The 17,183-nt window shown below is 44.0% G+C and overlaps 4 non-coding genes across 4 annotated transcripts; all 4 read right to left on the bottom strand.

Moving 5' to 3' along the window:
• Positions 1 to 2,953: 2,953 nt before the first annotated feature.
• Positions 2,954 to 3,076, bottom strand: TRNAL-CAA (transfer RNA leucine (anticodon CAA)). Its single transcript has 2 exons — positions 3,039 to 3,076; positions 2,954 to 2,999 (listed from the first exon to the last, which is right to left on the bottom strand). It is a non-coding gene; the product is annotated as a tRNA-Leu (tRNA).
• A 444-nt stretch (positions 3,077 to 3,520) lies between these two features.
• Positions 3,521 to 3,642, bottom strand: TRNAL-CAA (transfer RNA leucine (anticodon CAA)). The gene is made up of 2 exons: positions 3,605 to 3,642; positions 3,521 to 3,566 (listed from the first exon to the last, which is right to left on the bottom strand). It is a non-coding gene; the product is annotated as a tRNA-Leu (tRNA).
• Positions 3,643 to 5,591: 1,949 nt separating this feature from the next.
• Positions 5,592 to 5,713, bottom strand: TRNAL-CAA (transfer RNA leucine (anticodon CAA)). Its single transcript has 2 exons — positions 5,676 to 5,713; positions 5,592 to 5,637 (listed from the first exon to the last, which is right to left on the bottom strand). It is a non-coding gene; the product is annotated as a tRNA-Leu (tRNA).
• A 9,484-nt stretch (positions 5,714 to 15,197) lies between these two features.
• TRNAL-CAA (transfer RNA leucine (anticodon CAA)) lies at positions 15,198 to 15,319 on the bottom strand. The gene is made up of 2 exons: positions 15,282 to 15,319; positions 15,198 to 15,243 (listed from the first exon to the last, which is right to left on the bottom strand). It is a non-coding gene; the product is annotated as a tRNA-Leu (tRNA).
• Positions 15,320 to 17,183: the final 1,864 nt, after the last annotated feature.

Genomic DNA, 17,183 nt, shown 5'->3' with positions numbered 1-17,183 from the left:
ACCTATGAATCTATGAGCCCTTGATTCTGGCTCCCTAGACCGTAACGGCCATCCTGAAGTTGTTTTGTGTAATTTGGACGTTTTAAAATTACATCTCATCCACTTTTTTTCATAAAACATATCGTGTCAGAAGTGTGATTCGAACCCACGCCCTCATACGAGGACCAGAATACACAGATTCACATCGTGAACCTATGAATCTATGAGCCCTTGATTCTGGCTCCCTAGACCGCAACGGCCATCCTGAAGTTGTTTTGTGTAATTTGGACGTTTTAAAATTACATCTCATCTAGTTATTTTCATAAAACATATCGCGTTCGAAGTGGGATTCGAACCCACGCCCTCATACGAAGACCAGAATACACAGATTCACATCTTGAACGAAGGAAGCTAAGCCCCTTGAGTCTGTCGCCTTAGACCGCTCGGCCATCCTGCCGTGGTTTTGTGTAATTTGGACGTTTTAAAATTACATCTCATCCAGTTATTTTCATAAAACATATCGTGTTCAAAAGAGGATTCGAACCCACTCCCTCAAACGTGGACCAGAATACACAGATTCACATCGTGAACGAAGGAAGCTAAGCCCCTTGAGTCTGGCGCCTTAGACCGCTCGGCCATCCTGACGTGGTTTTGCGTAATTTGGACGTTTTAAAATTACATCTCATCCAGTTTTTTTCATAAAACATATCGTGTCAGAAGTGTGATTCGAACCCACGCCCTCATACGAAGACCAGAATACACAGATTCACATCTTGAAAGAAGGAAGCTAAGCCCCTTGAGTCTGTCGCCTTAGACCGCTCGGCCATCCTGACGTGGTTTTGTGTAATTTGGACGTTTTAAAATTACATCTCATCCAGTTATTTTCATAAATCATATCGTGTTCAAAAGAGGATTCGAACCCACTCCCTCAAACGTAGACCAGAATACACAGATTCACATTGTGAACCAATGAAACTATGAACCCTTGAGTCTGGCGCCTTAGACCGCTCGGCCATCCTGACGTGGTTTTGTGTAATTTGGACGTTTTAAAATTACATCTCATCCAGTTATTTTCATAAATCATATCGTGTTCAAAAGAGGATTCGAACCCACTCCCTCAAACGTAGACCAGAATACACAGATTCACATTGTGAACCAATGAAACTATGAACCCTTGAGTCTGGCGCCTTAGACCGCTCGGCCATCCTGACGTGGTTTTGTGTAATTTGGACGTTTTAAAATTACATCTCATCCAGTTATTTTCATAAAACATATCGTGTTCAAAAGAGGATTCGAACCCACTCCCTCAAACGTGGACCAGAATACACAGATTCACATCGTGAACCAATGAAACTACGAACCTTTGAGTCTGGCGCCTTAGACCGCTCGGCCATCCTGACGTGGTTTTGTGTAATTTGGACGTTTTAAAATTACATCTCATCCAGTTATTTTCATAAAACATATCGTGTCAGAAGTGGGATTCGAACCCACGCCCTCATACGAGGACCAGAATACACAGATTCACATCGTGAACGAAGGAAGCTAAGCCCCTTGAGTCTGGCGCCTTAGACCGCTCGGCCATCCTGAAGTTGTTTTGTGTAATTTGGACGTTTTAAAATTACATCTCATCCAGTTTTTTTCATAAAACATATCGTGTCAGAAGTGTGATTCGAACCCACGCCCTCATACGAGGACCAGAATACACAGATTCACATCGTGAACCTATGAATCTATGAGCCCTTGATTCTGGCGCCCTAGACCGCAACGGCCATCCTGAAGTTGTTTTGTGTAATTTGGACGTTTTAAAATTACATCTCATCCAGTTATTTTCATAAAGCATATCGTGTCAGAAGTGGGAATCGAACCCACGCCCTAGTACGAGGACCAGAATACACAGATTCACATCGTGATCGAAGGAAGCTAAGCCCCTTGAGTCTGGCGCCTTAGACCGATCGGCCATCCTGCCGTGGTTTTGTGTAATTTGGACCTTTTAAAATTACATCTCATCCAGTTTTTTTCATAAAACATATCGTGTCAGAAGTGTGATTCGAACCCACGCCCTCATACGAGGACCAGAATACACAGATTCACATCGGGAACGAGGGAAGCTAAGCCCCTTTAGTCTGGCACCTTAGACCGCACGGCCATCCTAACGTGGTTTTGTGTAATTTGAACGTTTTAAAATTACATCTCATCCAGTTATTTTCATAAAACATATCGCGTTCGAAGTGGGATTCGAACCCACGCCCTCATACGAAGACCAGAATACACAGATTCACATCTTGAACGAAGGAAGCTAAGCCCCTTGAGTCTGCCGCCTTAGACCGCTCGGCCGTCCTGACGTGGTTTTGTGTAATTTGGACGTTTTAAAATTACATCTCATCTAGTTATTTTCAGAAAACATATCGTGTCAGAAGTGGGATTTGAACCCACGCCCTCATACGAAGACCAGAATACACAGATTCACATCTTGAACGAAGGAAGCTAAGCCCCTTGACTCTGGCGCCTTAGACCGCACGGCCATCCTGACGTGGTTTTGTGTAATTTGAACGTTTTAAAATAACATCTCATCCAGTTATTTTCATAAAACATATCGCGTTCGAAAGAGGATTCGAACCAACTCCCTCAAACGTGGACCAGAATACAAAGATTCACATCGTGAACCAATGAAACTATGAACCCTTGAGTCTGGCGCCTTAGACCGCTCGGCCATCCTGCCGTGGTTTTGTGTAATTTGGACGTTTTAAAATTACATCTCATCCAGTTTTTTTCATAAAACATATCGTGTCAGAAGTGTGATTCGAACCCACGCCCTCATACGAGGACCAGAATACACAGATTCACATCGTGAACCAATGAAACTATGAACCCTTGAGTCTGGCGCCTTAGACCGCTCGGCCATCCTGACGTGGTTTTGTGTAATTTGGACGTTTTAAAATTACATCTCATCCAGTTATTTTCATAAAACATATCGTGTCAGAAGTGGGATTCGAACCCACGCCCTCATACGAGGACCAGAATACACAGATTCACATCGTGAACCAATGAAACTATGAACCCTTGAGTCTGTCGCCTTAGACCGCTCGGCCATCCTGACGTGGTTTTGTGTAATTTGGACGTTTTAAAATTACATCTCATCCAGTTATTTGCATAAAAAATATCGTGTTCAAAAGAGGATTCGAACCCACTCCCTCAAACGTAGACCAGAATACACAGATTCACATCGTGAACCAATGAAACTATGAACCCTTGAGTCTGGCGCCTTAGACCGCTCGGCCATCCTGACGTGGTTTTGTGTAATTTGGACGTTTTAAAATTACATCTCATCCAGTTATTTTCATAATACATATCGTGTTCAAAAGAGGATCCGAACCCACTCCCTCAATCGTGGACCAGAATACACAGATTCACATCGTGAACCAATGAAACTATGAACCTTTGAGTCTGGCGCCTTAGACCGCTCGGCCATCCTGACGTGGTTTTGTGTAATTTGGACGTTTTAAAATTACATCTCATCCAGTTATTTTCATAAAACATATCGTGTCAGAAGTGGGATTCGAACCCACGCCCTCATACGAGGACCAGAATACACAGATTCACATCGTGAACGAAGGAAGCTAAGCCCCTTGAGTCTGGCGCCTTAGACCGCTCGGCCATCCTGACGTGGTTTTGTGTAATTTGGACGTTTTAAAATTACATCTCATCCAGTTTTTTTCATAAAACATATCGTGTCAGAAGTGTGATTCGAACCCACGCCCTCATACGAGGACCAGAATACACAGATTCACATCGTGAACCTATGAATCTATGAGCCCTTGATTCTGGCGCCCTAGACCGCAACGGCCATCCTGAAGTTGTTTTGTGTAATTTGGACGTTTTAAAATTACATCTCATCTAGTTATTTTCATAAAACATATCGTGTTCGAAGTGGGAATCGAATCCACGCCCTCATACGAGGACCAGAATACACAGATTCTAATCGTGAACGAAGGAAGCTAAGCCCCTTGAGTCTGGAGCCTTAGCTCGCTCGGCCATCCTGACGTGGTTTTGTGTAATATTGTCGGTTAAATTTACATCTCCTCCAGTTATTTTCATAACACATTACGCGTTCGAAGTGGGATTCGAACCCACGCCCTCATACGAAGACCAGAATACACAGATTCACATCTTGAACGAAGGAAGCTAAGCCCCTTGAGTCTGCCGCCTTAGACCGCTCGGCCATCCTGACGTGGTTTTGTGTAATTTGGACGTTTTAAAATTACATCTCATCCAGTTATCTTCATAAAACATATCGTGTTCGAAAGAGGATTCGAACCCACTCCCTCAAACGTGGACCAGAATACACAGTTTCACTTCGTGAACCAATGAAACTATGAACCCTTGAGTCTGGCGCCTTAGACCGCTCGGCCATCCTGACGTGGTTTTGTGTAATTTGAACGTTTTAAAATTACATCTCATCCAGTTATTTTCATAAAACATATCGTGTCAGAAGTGGGATTCGAATCCACGCCCTCATACGAGGACCAGAATACACAGATTCACATCGTGAGCGAAGGAAGCTAAGCCCCTTGAGTCTGGCGTCTTAGACCGCTCGGCCATCCTGACGTGGTTTTGTGCAATATTGACGGTTAAATTTACATCTCCTCCAGTTATTTTCATAACACATATCGCGTTCGAAGTGTGATTCGAACCCACGCTCTCATACGAAGACCAGAATACACAGATTCACATCGTGAACGAAGGAAGCCAAACCCCTTGAGCCTGGCGTTTTAGACCGCTCGGCCATCCTGACGTTGTTTTGTGTAATTTGGACGTTTTAAAATTACATCTCATCCAGTAATTTTCATAAAACATATCGTGTTCGAAGTGGGATTCGAACCCACGCCCTCATACGAGGACCAGAATACACAGATTCACATCGTGAACGAAGGAAGCCAAGCCCCTTGAGCCTGGCGCCTTAGACCGCTCGGTCATCCTGACGCGGTTTTGTGTAATTTGGACGTTTTAAAATTACATCTCATCTAGTTATTTTCATAAAACATATCGCGTTCGAAGTGGGATTCGAACCCACGCCCTCATACGAAGACCAGAATACACAGATTCACATCTTGAACGAAGGAAGCTAAGCCCCTTGAGTCTGTCGCCTTAGACCGCTCGGCCATCCTGACGTGGTTTTGTGTAATTTGGACGTTTTAAAATTACATCTCATCCAGTTATTTTCATAAATCATATCGTGTTCAAAAGAGGATTCGAACCCACTCCCTCAAACGTAGACCAGAATACACAGATTCACATCGTGAACCAATGAAACTATGAACCCTTGAGTCTGGCGCCATAGACCGCTCGGCCATCCTGACGTGGTTTTGTGTAATTTGGACGTTTTAAAATTACATCTCATCCAGTTATTTTCATAAAACATATCGTGTTCAAAAGAGGATTCGAACCCACTCCCTCAAACGTGGACCAGAATACACAGATTCACATCGTGAACCAATGAAACTATGAACCTTTGAGTCTGGCGCCTTAGACCGCTCGGCCATCCTGACGTGGTTTTGTGTAATTTGGACGTTTTAAAATTACATCTCATCCAGTTATTTTCATAAAACATATCGTGTCAGAAGTGGGATTCGAACCCACGCCCTCATACGAGGACCAGAATACACAGAATCACATCGTGAACGAAGGAAGCTAAGCCCCTTGAGTCTGGCGCCTTAGACCGCTCGGCCATCCTGACGTGGTTTTGTGTAATTTGGACGTTTTAAAATTACATCTCATCCAGTTTTTTTCATAAAACATATCGTGTCAAAAGTGTGATTCGAACCCACGCCCTCATACGAGGACCAGAATACACAGATTCACATCGTGAACCTATGAATCTATGAGCCCTTGATTCTGGCTCCCTAGACCGTAACGGCCATCCTGAAGTTGTTTTGTGTAATTTGGACGTTTTAAAATTACATCTCATCCACTTTTTTTCATAAAACATATCGTGTCAGAAGTGTGATTCGAACCCACGCCCTCATACGAGGACCAGAATACACAGATTCACATCGTGAACCTATGAATCTATGAGCCCTTGATTCTGGCTCCCTAGACCGCAACGGCCATCCTGAAGTTGTTTTGTGTAATTTGGACGTTTTAAAATTACATCTCATCTAGTTATTTTCATAAAACATATCGCGTTCGAAGTGGGATTCGAACCCACGCCCTCATACGAAGACCAGAATACACAGATTCACATCTTGAACGAAGGAAGCTAAGCCCCTTGAGTCTGTCGCCTTAGACCGCTCGGCCATCCTGACGTGGTTTTGTGTAATTTGGACGTTTTAAAATTACATCTCATCCAGTTATTTTCATAAATCATATCGTGTTCAAAAGAGGATTCGAACCCACTCCCTCAAACGTAGACCAGAATACACAGATTCACATCGTGAACCAATGAAACTATGAACCCTTGAGTCTGGCGCCTTAGACCGCTCGGCCATCCTGACGTGGTTTTGTGTAATTTGGACGTTTTAAAATTACATCTCATCCAGTTATTTTCATAAAACATATCGTGTTCAAAAGGGGATTCGAACTCACTCCCTCAAACGTGGACCAGAATACACAGATTCACATCGTGAACCAATGAAACTATGAACCCTTGAGTCTGGCGCCTTAGACCGCTCGGCCATCCTGCCGTGGTTTTGTGTAATTTGGACGTTTTAAAATTACATCTCATCCAGTTATTTTCATAAAACATATCGTGTTCAAAAGAGGATTCGAACCCACTCCCTCAAACGTGGACCAGAATACACAGATTCACATCGTGAACGAAGGAAGCTAAGCCCCTTGAGTCTGGCGCCTTAGACCGCTCGGCCATCCTGACGTGGTTTTGCGTAATTTGGACGTTTTAAAATTACATCTCATCCAGTTTTTTTCATAAAACATATCGTGTCAGAAGTGTGATTCGAACCCACGCCCTCATACGAAGACCAGAATACACAGATTCACATCTTGAAAGAAGGAAGCTAAGCCCCTTGAGTCTGTCGCCTTAGACCGCTCGGCCATCCTGACGTGGTTTTGTGTAATTTGGACGTTTTAAAATTACATCTCATCCAGTTATTTTCATAAATCATATCGTGTTCAAAAGAGGATTCGAACCCACTCCCTCAAACGTAGACCAGAATACACAGATTCACATTGTGAACCAATGAAACTATGAACCCTTGAGTCTGGCGCCTTAGACCGCTCGGCCATCCTGACGTGGTTTTGTGTAATTTGGACGTTTTAAAATTACATCTCATCCAGTTATTTTCATAAAACATATCGTGTTCAAAAGAGGATTCGAACCCACTCCCTCAAACGTGGACCAGAATACACAGATTCACATCGTGAACCAATGAAACTACGAACCTTTGAGTCTGGCGCCTTAGACCGCTCGGCCATCCTGACGTGGTTTTGTGTAATTTGGACGTTTTAAAATTACATCTCATCCAGTTATTTTCATAAAACATATCGTGTCAGAAGTGGGATTCGAACCCACGCCCTCATACGAGGACCAGAATACACAGATTCACATCGTGAACGAAGGAAGCTAAGCCCCTTGAGTCTGGCGCCTTAGACCGCTCGGCCATCCTGAAGTTGTTTTGTGTAATTTGGACGTTTTAAAATTACATCTCATCCAGTTTTTTTCATAAAACATATCGTGTCAGAAGTGTGATTCGAACCCACGCCCTCATACGAGGACCAGAATACACAGATTCACATCGTGAACCTATGAATCTATGAGCCCTTGATTCTGGCGCCCTAGACCGCAACGGCCATCCTGAAGTTGTTTTGTGTAATTTGGACGTTTTAAAATTACATCTCATCTAGTTATTTTCATAAAACATATCGTGTCCGAAGTGGGAATCGAACCCACGCCCTCATACGAGGACCAGAATACATAGATTCTAATCGTGAACGAAGGAAGCTAAGCCCCTTGAGTCTGGAGCCTTAGCTCGCTCGGCCATCCTGACGTGGTTTTGTGTAATATTGTCGGTTAAATTTACATCTCTTCCAGTTATTTTCATAACACATAACGCGTTCGAAGTGGGATTCGAACCCACGCCCTCATACGAAGACCAGAATACACAGATTCACATCTTGAACGAAGGAAGCTAAGCCCCTTGAGTCTGCCGCCTTAGACCGCTCGGCCATCCTGACGTGGTTTTGTGTAATTTGGACGTTTTAAAATTACATCTCATCCAGTTATCTTCATAAAACATTTCGTGTTTGAAAGAGGATTCGAACCCACTCCCTCAAACGTGGACCAGAATACACAGTTTCACTTCGTGAACCAATGAAACTATGAACCCTTGAGTCTGGCGCCTTAGACCGCTCGGCCATCCTGACGTGGTTTTGTGTAATTTGGACGTTTTAAAATTACATCTCATCCAGTTATTTTCATAAACATATCGTGTCAGAAGTGGGATTCGAATCCACGCCCTCATACGAGGACCAGAATACACAGATTCACATCGTTAACGAAGGAAGCTAAGCCCCTTGAGTCTGGCGCCTTAGACCGCTCGGCCATCCTGACGTGGTTTTGTGTAATTTGAACGTTTTAAAATTACATCTCATCCAGTTATTTTCATAAAACATATCGTGTCAGAAGTGGGATTCGAATCCACGCCCTCATACGAGGACCAGAATACACAGATTCACATCGTGAGCGAAGGAAGCTAAGCCCCTTGAGTCTGGCGTCTTAGACCGCTCGGCCATCCTGACGTGGTTTGTGCAATATTGACGGTTAAATTTACATCTCCTCCAGTTATTTTCATAACACATATCGCGTTCGAAGTGTGATTCGAACCCACGCTCTCATACGAAGACCAGAATACACAGATTCACATCGTGAACGAAGGAAGCCAAGCCCCTTGAGCCAGGCGTTTTAGACCGCTCGGCCATCCTGACGTTGTTTTGTGTAATTTGGACGTTTTAAAATTACATCTCATCCAGTAATTTTCATAAAACATATCGTGTTCGAAGTGGGATTCGAACCCACGCCCTCATACGAGGACCAGAATACACAGATTCACATCGTGAACGAAGGAAGCCAAGCCCCTTGAGCCTGGCGCCTTAGACCGCTCGGCCATCCTGACGCGGTTTTGTGTAATTTGGACGTTTTAAAATTACATCTCATCCAGTAATTTTCATAAAACACATCGTGTTCGAAGTGTGATTCGAACCCACGCCCTCATACGAGGACCAGAATACACAGATTCACATCGTGAACCTATGAATCTATGAGCCCTTGATTCTGGCGCCCTAGACCGCAACGGCCATCCTGAAGTTGTTTTGTGTAATTTGGACGTTTTAAAATTACATCTCATCTAGTTATTTTCATAAAACATATCGTGTCCGAAGTGGGAATCGAACCCACGCCCTCATACGAGGACCAGAATACATAGATTCTAATCGTGAACGAAGGAAGCTAAGCCCCTTGAGTCTGGAGCCTTAGCTCGCTCGGCCATCCTGACGTGGTTTTGTGTAATATTGTCGGTTAAATTTACATCTCTTCCAGTTATTTTCATAACACATAACGCGTTCGAAGTGGGATTCGAACCCACGCCCTCATACGAAGACCAGAATACACAGATTCACATCTTGAACGAAGGAAGCTAAGCCCCTTGAGTCTGCCGCCTTAGACCGCTCGGCCATCCTGACGTGGTTTTGTGTAATTTGGACGTTTCAAAATTACATCTCATCCAGTTATCTTCATAAAACATATCGTGTTTGAAAGAGGATTCGAACCCACTCCCTCAAACGTGGACCAGAATACACAGTTTCACTTCGTGAACCAATGAAACTATGAACCCTTGAGTCTGGCGCCTTAGACCGCTCGGCCATCCTGACGTGGTTTTGTGTAATTTGGACGTTTTAAAATTACATCTCATCCAGTTATTTTCATAAAACATATCGTGTCAGAAGTGGGATTCGAATCCACGCCCTCATACGAAGACCAGAATACACAGATTCACATCGTTAACGAAGGAAGCTAAGCCCCTTGAGTCTGGCGCCTTAGACCGCTCGGCCATCCTGACGTGGTTTTGTGTAATTTGAACGTTTTAAAATTACATCTCATCCAGTTATTTTCATAAAACATATCGTGTCAGAAGTGGGATTCGAATCCACGCCCTCATACGAGGACCAGAATACACAGATTCACATCGTGAACGAAGGAAGCTAAGCCCCTTGAGTCTGGCGCCTTAGACCGCACGGCCATCCTGAAGTTGTTTTGTGTAATTTGGACGTTTTAAAATTACATCTCATCTAGTTATTTTCATAAAACATATCGTGCCAGAAGTGGGATTCGAACCCACGCCCTAGTACGAGGACCAGAATACACAGATTCACATCGTGATCGAAGGAAGCTAAGCCCCTTGAGTCTGGCACCTTAGACCGCTCGGCCATCCTGCCGTGGTTTTGCGTAATTTGGACGTTTTAAAATTACATCTCATCCAGTTTTTTTCATAAAACAAATCGTGTCAGAAGTGTGATTCGAACCCACGCCCTCATACGAGGAACAGAATACACAGATTCACATCGTGAACGAGGGAAGCTAAGCCCCTTGAGTCTGGCGCCTTAGACCGCTCGGCCATCCTGCCGTGGTTTTGTGTAATTTGGACGTTTTAAAATTACATCTCATCCAGTTATTTTCATAAATCATATCGTGTTCAAAAGAGGATTCGAACCCACTCCCTCAAACGTAGACCAGAATACATAGATTCACATCGTGAACCAATGAAACTATGAACCCTTGAGTCTGGCGCCTTAGACCGCTCGGCCATCCTGACGTGGTTTTGTGTAATTTGGACGTTTTAAAATTACATCTCATCCAGTTATTTTCATAAAACATATCGTGTTCAAAAGAGGATTCGAACCCACTCCCTCAAACGTGGACCAGAATACACAGATTCACATCGTGAACCAATGAAACTATGAACCCTTGAGTCTAGGGCCTTAGACCGCTCGGCCATCCTGACGTGGTTTTGTGTAATTTGGACGTTTTAAAATTACATCTCATCCAGTTATTTTCATAAAACATATCGTGTCAGAAGTGGGATTCGAACCCACGCCCTCATACGAGGACCAGAATACACAGATTCACATCGTGAACGAAGGAAGCTAAGCCCCTTGAGTCTGGCGCCTTAGACCGCTCGGCCATCCTGGAGTTGTTTTGTGTAATTTGGACGTTTTAAAATTACATCTCATCTAGTTATTTTCATAAAACATATCGCGTTCGAAGTGGGATTCGAACCCACGCCCTCATACGAAGACCAGAATACACAGATTCACATCTTGAACGAAGGAAGCTAAGCCCCTTGAGTCTGTCGCCTTAGACCGCTCGGCCATCCTGACGTGGTTTTGTGTAATTTGGACGTTTTAAAATTACATCTCATCCAGTTATTTTCATAAATCATATCGTGTTCAAAAGAGGATTCGAACCCACTCCCTCAAACGTAGACCAGAATACACAGATTCACATCGTGAACCAATGAAACTATGAACCCTTGAGTCTGGCGCCTTGACCGCTCGGCCATCCTGACGTGGTTTTGTGTAATTTGGACGTTTTAAAATTTCATCTCATCCAGTTATTTTCATAAAACATATCGTGTTCAAAAGAGGATTCGAACCCACTCCCTCAAACGTGGACCAGAATACACAGATTCACATCGTGAACCAATGAAATTATGAACCCTTGAGTCTGGCGCCTTAGACCGCTCGGCCATCCTGACGTGGTTTTGTGTAATTTGGACGTTTTAAAATTACATCTCATCCAGTTTTTTTCATAAAACATATCGTGTCAGAAGTGTGATTCGAACCCACGCCCTCATACGAGGACCAGAATACACAGATTCACATCGTGAACCTATGAATCTATGAGCCCTTGATTCTGGCGCACTAGACCGCAACGGCCATCCTGAAGTTGTTTTGTGTAATTTGGACGTTTTAAAATTACATCTCATCTAGTTATTTTCATAAAACATATCGTGTTCGAAGTGGGAATCGAACCCACGCCCTCATACGAGGACCAGAATACACAGATTCACATCGTGAACGAAGGAAGCCAAGCCCCTTGAGCCTGGCGCCTTAGACCGCTCGGCCATCCTGACGCGGTTTTGTGTAATTTGGACGTTTTAAAATTACATCTCATCCAGTAATTTTCATAAAACACATCGTGTTCGAAGTGGGATTCGAACCCACGCCCTTATACGAGGACCAGAATACACAGATTTTAATCAAGAACGAAGGAAGCTAAGCCCCTTGAGTCTGGAGCCTTAGCTCGCTCGGCCATCCTGACGTGGTTTTGTGTAATATTGTCGGTTAAATTTACATCTCCTCCAGTTATTTTCATAACACATATCGCGTTCGAAATGGGATTCGAACCCACGCCCTCATACGAAGACCAGAATACAAAGATTCACATCTTGAACGAAGGAAGCTAAGCCCCTTGAATCTGCCGCCTTAGACCGCTCGGCCATCCTGACGTGGTTTTGTGTAATTTGGACGTTTTAAAATTACATCTCATCCAGTTATTTTCATAAAACATATCGTGCTCGAAAGAGGATTCGAACCCACTCCCTCAAACGTGCACCAAAATACACAGATTCACATCGTGAACCAATGAAACTATGAACCCTTGAGTCTGGTGCCTTAGACCGCTCGGCCATCCTGACGTGGTTTTGTGTAATTTGGACGATTTAAAATTACATCTCATCCAGTTATTTTCATAAAACATATCGTGTCAGAAGTGGGATTCGAACCCACGCCCTCATACGAGGACCAGAATACACAGATTCACATCGTGAACGAAGGAAGCTAAGCCCCTTGAGTCTGGCGCCTTAGACCGCACGGCCATCCTGAAGTTGTTTTGTGTAATTTGGACGTTTTAAAATTACATCTCATCTAGTTATTTTCATAAAACATATCGTGCCAGAAGTGGGATTCGAACCCACGCCCTAGTACGAGGACCAGAATACACAGATTCACATCGTGATCGAAGGAAGCTAAGCCCCTTGAGTCTGGCACCTTAGACCGCTCGGCCATCCTGCCGTGGTTTTGCGTAATTTGGACGTTTTAAAATTACATCTCATCCAGTTATTTTCATAAAACATATCGCGTTCGAAGTGGGATTCGAACCCACGTCCTCATACGAGGACCAGAATACACAGATTCTAATCGTGAACGAAGGAAGCTAAGCCCCTTGATTCTGGAGCCTTAGACCGCACGGCCATCCTGACGTGGTTTTGTGTAATTTGAACGTTTTAAAATTTCATCTCATCCAGTTATTTTCATAAAACATATCGCGTTCGAAGTGGGATTCGAACCCACGTCCTCATACGAGGACCAGAATACACAGATTCTAATCGTGAACGAAGGAAGCTAAGCCCCTTGAGTCTGGAGCCTTAGACCGCTCGGCCATCCTGACGTGGTTTTGTGTAATTTGGACGTTTTAAAATTACATCTCATCCAGTTATTTTCATAAAACATATCGTGTCCGAAAGAGGATTCGAACCCACTCCCTCAAACGTGGATCAGAATACACAGATTCACATCGTGATCGAAGGAAGCTAAGCCCCTTGAGTCTGGCGCCTTAGACCGCTCGGCCATCCTGCCGTGGTTTTGTGTAACTTGGACGTTTTAAAATTACATCTCATCTATTTATTTTCACAAAACATATCGTGTCAGAAGTGGGATTCGAACCCACGCCCTAGTACGAGGACCAGGATACACAGATTCACATCGTGAACGAGGGAAGCTAAGCTCCTTTAGTCTGGCACCTTAGACCGCACGGCCGTCCTGACGTGGTTTTGTGTAGTTTGAACGTTTTAAAATTACATCTCATCCAGTTATTTTCATAAAACATATCGCGTTCGAAGTGGGATTCGAACCCACTCCCTCAAACGTGGACCAGAATACACAGATTCACATCGTGAACCAATGAAATTATGAACCCTTGAGTCTGGCGCCTTAGACCGCTCGGCCATCCTGACGTGGTTTTGTGTAATTTGGACGTTTTAAAATTACATCTCATCCAGTTTTTTTCATAAAACATATCGTGTCAGAAGTGTGATTCGAACCCACGCCCTCATACGAGGACCAGAATACACAGATTCACATCGTGAACCTATGAATCTATGAGCCCTTGATTCTGGCGCACTAGACCGCAACGGCCATCCTGAAGTTGTTTTGTGTAATTTGGACGTTTTAAAATTACATCTCATCTAGTTATTTTCATAAAACATATCGTGTTCGAAGTGGGAATCGAACCCACGCCCTCATACGAGGACCAGAATACACAGATTCACATCGTGAACGAAGGAAGCCAAGCCCCTTGAGCCTGGCGCCTTAGACCGCTCGGCCATCCTTACGTGGTTTTGTGTAATTTGGACGTTTTAAAATTACATCTCATCCAGTTATTTTCATAAAACATATCGTGTCCGAAAGAGGATTCGAACCCACTCCCTCAAACGTGGATCAGAATACACAGATTCACATCGTGATCGAAGGAAGCTAAGCCCCTTGAGTCTGGCGCCTTAGACCGCTCGGCCATCCTGCCGTGGTTTTGTGTAACTTGGACGTTTTAAAATTACATCTCATCTATTTATTTTCACAAAACATATCGTGTCAGAAGTGGGATTCGAACCCACGCCCTAGTACGAGGACCAGGATACACAGATTCACATCGTGAACGAGGGAAGCTAAGCTCCTTTAGTCTGGCACCTTAGACCGCACGGCCGTCCTGACGTGGTTTTGTGTAGTTTGAACGTTTTAAAATTACATCTCATCCAGTTATTTTCATAAACCATATCGTGCTCGAAAGAGGATTCGAACCCACTCCCTCAAACGTGCACCAAAATACACAGATTCACATCGTGAACCAATGAAACTATGAACCCTTGAGTCTGGTGCCTTAGACCGCTCGGCCATCCTGACGTGGTTTTGTGTAATTTGGACGATTTAAAATTACATCTCATCCAGTTATTTTCATAAAACATATCGTGTCAGAAGTGGGATTCGAACCCACGCCCTCATACGAGGACCAGAATACACAGATTCACATCGTGAACGAAGGAAGCTAAGCCCCTTGAGTCTGGCGCCTTAGACCGCACGGCCATCCTGAAGTTGTTTTGTGTAATTTGGACGTTTTAAAATTACATCTCATCTAGTTATTTTCATAAAACATATCGTGCCAGAAGTGGGATTCGAACCCACGCCCTCGTACGAGGACCAGAATACACAGATTCACATCGTGATCGAAGGAAGCTAAGCCCCTTGAGTCTGGCACCTTAGACCGCTCGGCCATCCTGCCGTGGTTTTGCGTAATTTGGACGTTTTAAAATTAAATCTCATCCAGTTTTTTTCATAAAACAAATCGTGTCAGAAGTGTGATTCGAACCCACGCCCTCATACGAGGAACAGAATACACAGATTCACATCGTGAACGAGGGAAGCTAAGCCCCTTTAGTCTGGCACCTTAGACCGCACGGCCATCCTGACGTGGTTTTGTGTAATTTGAACGTATTAAAATTTCATCTCATCCAGTTATTTTCATAAAACATATCGCGTTCGAAGTGGGATTCGAACCCACGTCCTCATACGAGGACCAGAATACACAGATTCTAATCGTGAACGAAGGAAGCTAAGCCCCTTGAGTCTGGAGCCTTAGACCGCTCGGCCATCCTGACGTGGTTTTGTGTAATTTGGACGTTTTAAAATTACATCTCATCCAGTTATTTTCATAAAACATATCGTGTCCGAAAGAGGATTCGAACCCACTCCCTCAAACGTGGATCAGAATACACAGATTCACATCGTGATCGAAGGAAGCTAAGCCCCTTGAGTCTGGCGCCTTAGACCGCTCGGCCATCCTGCCGTGGTTTTGTGTAACTTGGACGTTTTAAAATTACATCTCATCTATTTATTTTCACAAAACATATCGTGTCAGAAGTGGGATTCGAACCCACGCCCTAGTACGAGGACCAGGATACACAGATTCACATCGTGAACGAGGGAAGCTAAGCTCCTTTAGTCTGGCACCTTAGACCGCACGGCCGTCCTGACGTGGTTTTGTGTAGTTTGAACGTTTTAAAATTACATCTCATCCAGTTATTTTCATAAAACATATCGCGTTCGAAGTGGGATTCGAACCCACGTCCTCATACGAGGACCAGAATACACAGATTCTAATCGTGAACGAAGGAAGCTAAGCCCCTTGAGTCTGCAGCCATAGTTCGCTCGGCCATCCTGACGTGGTTTTGTGTAATATTGACGGTTAAATTTACATCTAATCCAGTTAATTTCATAAAACATATCGTGTCAGAAGTGGGATCCGAACCCATGCCCTCATACGAAGACCACAATACACAGTATCACATCGTGAACGAAGGAAGCTAATCCCCTTGACTCTGGCGCATTAGACCGCTCGGCCATCCTGACGTGGTTTTGTGTAATTTGGACGTTTTAAAATTACATCTCATCCAGTTATTTTCATAAAACATATCGTGTTTGAAGTGGGATCCGAACCCACGCCCTCATACGAAGACCACAATACACAGTATCACATCGTGAACGAAGGAAGCTAATCCCCTTGACTCTGGCGCATTAGACCGCTCGGCCATCCTGACGTGGTTTTGTGTAATTTGGACGTTTTAAAATTACATCTCATCTATTTATTTTCATAAAACATATCGTGTCAGAAGTGGGATTCGAACCCACGCCCTAGTACGAGGACCAGAATACACAGACTCACATCGTGATCGAAGGAAGCTAAGCCCCTTGAGTCTGGCGCCTTAGACCGCTCGGCCATCCTGCCGTGGTTTTGTGTAATTTGGACGTTTTAAAATTACATCTCATCCAGTTTTTTTCATAAAACATATCGTGTCAGAAGTGTGATTCGAACCCACGCCCTCATACGAGGAACAGAATACACAGATTCACATCGTGAACGAGGGAAGCTAAGCCCCTTTAGTCTGGCACCTTAGACCGCACGGCCATCCTGACGTGGTTTTGTGTAATTTGAACGTTTTAAAATTTCATCTCATCCAGTTATTTTCATAAAACATATCGCGTACGAAGTGGCATTCGAACCCACGTCCTCATACGAGGATCAGAATACACAGATTCTAATCGTGAACGAAGGAAGCTAAGCCCCTTGAGTCTGGAGCCTTAGACCG

Source organism: Phalangium opilio, unplaced genomic scaffold (genome assembly GCF_054372755.1).
Source record: "Phalangium opilio isolate 3A_F unplaced genomic scaffold, DU_Popi_V2 ptg000061l_1, whole genome shotgun sequence".
NCBI classification, from domain to species: domain Eukaryota; kingdom Metazoa; phylum Arthropoda; class Arachnida; order Opiliones; family Phalangiidae; genus Phalangium; species Phalangium opilio.
This window is presented reverse-complemented; position numbering and strand designations above follow the sequence as displayed.